This window comes from Poecilia mexicana, unplaced genomic scaffold (assembly GCF_051168715.1).
Source record: "Poecilia mexicana isolate PSO_F unplaced genomic scaffold, ASM5116871v1 scaffold_18, whole genome shotgun sequence".
Lineage (NCBI taxonomy): Eukaryota > Metazoa > Chordata > Actinopteri > Cyprinodontiformes > Poeciliidae > Poecilia > Poecilia mexicana.
This window is the reverse complement of record NW_028263387.1, coordinates 26,571,489-26,576,163: the sequence shown is the minus strand read 5'-3', so window position 1 is coordinate 26,576,163 and position 4,675 is coordinate 26,571,489. Positions and strand designations below refer to the sequence as shown.

The 4,675-nt window shown below is 39.2% G+C and overlaps 1 long non-coding RNA gene across 1 annotated transcript; it reads left to right on the top strand.

Annotated features, from left to right (window-relative positions):
- The first annotated feature begins 1,295 nt into the window (after positions 1-1,295).
- LOC106903911 (uncharacterized) lies at positions 1,296-3,474 on the top strand. Its single transcript, XR_001414779.2, has 2 exons — positions 1,296-1,369; positions 2,184-3,474. It is a non-coding gene; the product is annotated as an uncharacterized LOC106903911 (long non-coding RNA).
- The last annotated feature ends 1,201 nt before the right edge of the window (positions 3,475-4,675 follow it).

Here is a 4,675-nt window from a genome sequence, read left to right as displayed (position 1 = left end):
AATGGCTTTTTATGCTCAGCAGAAACTAAAGAAAACATTTTACAGCAGCACTTATCAAGACGACGACCCTCTGGGAAGTAAAGAGAAGCTGCCACTAGGGGGCAGCAGTGCTCAAACTAAACAGGATTAATATTGAACCCAGTAGAAGAAGTAAACTGCACAGGCAGAGCAGAGCACAGAGTTGATGGAGAAGTTTGACTGTAAAAAGGAAACTGGTGGAAGCAACAGAATCAAGTAAAGCAATAAATATGAATATGTTTAGGAATCTCTGCACACATTGGACAGAGTTCTGGTTCAGGGTCAGAGGAAGGAGTTAGCTGGGTGAGAGTTAGCTCTTTGGATAATGAAATGATTTAAATAAATACATTTACTGCTAAATGTGTCCCTTGTTTTAAAATGTTATAGCAAACGGTGGTTTAAAGAAACTCCCTGAAGTTAATTTCCTGCCAGGAAAACACACTTATACCAGGAAATGCTGTAATTTTCCACTTCAGGAAATTATATGAATGTTTTTAGAAGATAAATGAAACTGTTTTCTACATAAATACATTAAATTCCTACTCATTTCACGCAGCATGAGGTCCGTGTGTTTCTCAGGGATTTAAAAAGCGTTGAAAACTGTCAAACACGGGATCGGCTTCACGAGGTCAGAGGTCAAGTTAGACAAGAGTCCGGTCAACAAAGTCATGTAATCTATTTGCTAACGGAGTCCGTTTCCTCCGTATCTCGGTTCACAAAGATCCAACAGCTACAGGAAGTCCTCACAAATTCTTCGCCACAAAACAGGAAGTGGTCATAACTCCTGTCCGTCCAGAAGGCCGGGTTTTGGAGAAACCTTTAAAACCTGCTGCTGGACTCGTACTGAACCGGCCAAAGGCAGTTTGGAACAATTCAAATGGAAAATTTGATTAGATTTTCCTTTTTTTGCTCTGTAAGTTTTTAATGCACTTCTAGTCGACCTCAACGTTGATTTACAGAAATATTTTACTAAAATCTTTAAGGGCTGAAAAGCTGAAACTTTGTTCATACTATTTCCAGCCACTGACATTCTTCTTTTCAATATTTTATCACAAAATTTAGTTTTGAAAATTTCCATGAACTACACTTTAGCAGTTCATGGAAAAACTCACTAAATCCAGAATATGCAGTAATTTTGCATATGCTTTGTGTTTTGTGGCTCAAGGCTGAAGATGAATAACTCGGTGTGGTTGAGGGCCCTGCTGGAAAACGTTTGCCTTCTCGCTGTAAATCATGATCCTGGGTGAAACATGCAAAAAGCTCTTCTGTCATTCTGACATGCAGGCTGGACAGAAACTTTGATGAGACTGAAACTCTGAGCAGACCACGAGAACCAAAGCCGTCTGACCAGGTGCGTCAAATCTGAAGCTTATCCAGTTAAATTTAATTCTAAAAAGTGTTTTAGCTTCTTGTTGTGTCAAAGTAATCATTTAAATGTATTTTCTGTACTAATTTATTAAGATTGCCTAAGAATATGAACAGTTTTTGATCTCTTAGGGTTCGTCACTGTGTTTAATTATATTTGTCTGATAACATGATGCAACAGGAGAAAAACCATAAAACAACTAAACACATTCTCTACAAACTATCAAGCTTTTCATATTTTGCCTCTTGGTTTCTTCCAGGTTTAGTTTAAAGAAGCAGAGTTCATACTTGTGAAGTAGAAGAAAAGAAATATGTGGTTTCAAATGTTTTACTAATAAAAATCAGATTATTTCGATTCAAATTCTCCATCTGCAGTTACATCTCTACCAACTTTACATATAAAAATCTACAAACAGAAATTTCCTTCTATTTTTTACTAACGAGTTTTTGTAAAGATTCAAATTCACAGTTGGATTTAAATCTAGGTTTTGACTAAGCCGATCAAACACATTGATATACTTTGATCTACACCAGTGGTCTGACCCTCCAGGCCTCATGGGATGGTTTCCTGCAACCTTTAGATCTCTTTGCTTCCAAACCCCTGAGTCAAATCATTCTTTCATTTTCAATAAATCATAAAATTATAATTGGCTCCTAATGACGTCTTTTTAGGAAAAATCTTTCACATTGAGATGAAAGGTTTTCACCAAGAACCTTAGGCCTTAAGTGAGCTCATGAAATGTCAGTTAAAATATCTTCCATTTATATTTGCAGTTTTAATGTTTCCTTTTCATTTTCAGACATCATGTCGCTGCCTCCTAACTCCTCCATCCCTCTGCACCATGAATCGTGCGTCAGCCCTGAGATAACGGCCATCATGAAAAGCCTCCTGGTTGTTTACGTGCTCCTGTTGCCTCTCTTCCTCTACGTCGTCGCCGTCGGTTACCAGCGATGGAGGAAAGACGGTTTCATGGCTCCGTTCACCACGTGGAGCCACATCGACATCTTCACCTACAACGTGGTGCTGATTGACCTGCTCAATACGTTGGGGAGCTTCTTGTTCTTTTTTGGTGTCGTCACTAAAAACACAGGCGTACGGATGGCAGGAAGCTGCATGTTTGGGATTTTCTTTTCAGGTCAGACTCTGTTCCACCTGCTCACCTGTATGGAGCGCTACCTGGCCGTCGTCCATCCCGTCTTCTACCTGCGCTTTAAAGGCTCAGCAGGTGTCAGGGTCAGAAACATCACGGTTGGATGTGTTTGGATGATTTCCTTCGTGATAGTGGTTCTGATTATAAAGCGCCTTATTTCCTTCGCTATCATCAATGTTTTGCTTCTGTCCTTCACGTCTGTAGCTTTTGGTTTCTGCAGCCTCTCGGTTCTCTGTGCTCTGATTGGTCCAGGGCCTGGCAGAGACCGGATTGACCAATCAAAGAAGAGAGCTCTGAACACCATCATGATCATCACTGCCACTCTGTTCCTCAGGTTCATGAGTACCATGATCAGCTCCACAATTCAACAACTTGTAAAGTTTTCATCTGCTTATTGTTTGATTGCTTGGTCTGCACTGTGGTTCTCGGTGCCCAGCAGTCTGGTGTTACCTCTGCTCCTTCTGCAGAGGGCAGGGAAACTACCCCCCTCTGGGGCAAATGTCAGGTGAAGCAACATGTTTGTTTAATATTAACGTTGGCTCAAATCAAAGGTCATTTTTTTTTTTTGGAAGAAAATTCTCCTGTGTGACTTAAATTCATGAAACAGACAAAATTCAAACATTAATTGAAACGTTATTGAGTTGCTTCGTTTTCCTCATCAGCCTGTAACCGAGTTAGATCCTGCAAAGAAAGTCTTAAGAGGAAACTTTCAACATTACTGCAAGAACATCATTGAAAGAGGCAAACCTGATAAAAACAGTAATGAAAAGTGAGAAAATGGCTTCTGTAGACTCCAGTTATACATTTTCAATCATAGGTTATGGGGATCATAGATCATAGTTGCATGATGTAATGGTGTCCTTTTGGAATGGTGAGATGGTGACATTTATTGGTTCATTTGATCAATTATTTATAAATAAAATGAACATAATGCTTCTGATTTCCTCGGTTTATTTGTAGATTTGTTCTGTTTCTTCTAATCTTATTTCTGTAAAGATATTTGAGCTTCATCATGACTTCCAGCTGGTTGTTTCGTAATCATTCCAGAAAAATGGCTTTTTATGCTCAGCAGAAACTAAAGAAAACATTTTACAGCAGCACTTATCAAGACGACGACCCTCTGGGAAGTAAAGAGAAGCTGCCACTAGGGGGCAGCAGTGCTCAAACTAAACAGGATTAATATTGAACCCAGTAGAAGAAGTAAACTGCACAGGCAGAGCAGAGCACAGAGTTGATGGAGAAGTTTGACTGTAAAAAGGAAACTGGTGGAAGCAACAGAAGCAAGTAAAGCAATAAATATGAATATGTTTAGGAATCTCTGCACACATTGGACAGAGTTCTGGTTCAGGGTCAGAGGAAGGAGTTAGCTGGGTGAGAGTTAGCTCTTTGGGTAATGAAATGATTTAAATAAATACATTTACTGCTAAATGTGTCCCTTGTTTTAAAATGTTATAGCAAACGGTGGTTTAAAGAAACTCCCTGAAGTTAATTTCCTGCCAGGAAAACACACTTATACCAGGAAATGCTGTAATTTTCCACTTCCTTTTGTGGATTATATTTTATAATTAAGATCTGGCACATAAAACAAGAAAGTGTCTCCCCAGCTTTGGTTGTAAAAAAGCTGGATGTGTTTGAAGGCTCTACTTTTAATACATTTTCCATCTTATGGCTTTGGGGTCAATAAATCAATCGCTCATTTGAAACATGCAAAATAACCTGCATACATCATCATGACTCTCATACACAAACAAGTAACAGATATAGGTTGGTCATTTGAGACTGGAGCTGCAAGAAGACGGAAAGGACCAGAACCAGGACCAGAACCAGAACCAGAACCAGGACCAGAACCGTCCTGCAGGGTGAGTTTGTTACAAATCTGAAGTTTGTTTTTAATCAAATCTACACAGACAGACTTCAGCTTTTATTTCATCTTGTGTTGCTGCAGTAATTTGAGTTCAGGTAATCAGGTAATGTTTGGGAACCGTTTCTGTGGATGCTGAGTCAGCAGATGTTTATTTAACGTCGCTGCTCTGGATCATATCTTAAAGCTGTCAAAGCTTTTTATAGTTTCACATTTTGGTTCCACCAAGTCCAGAGGAAGAAAACAGAGTATTTTCTAGTTGAAGAAAATAAAACAACTT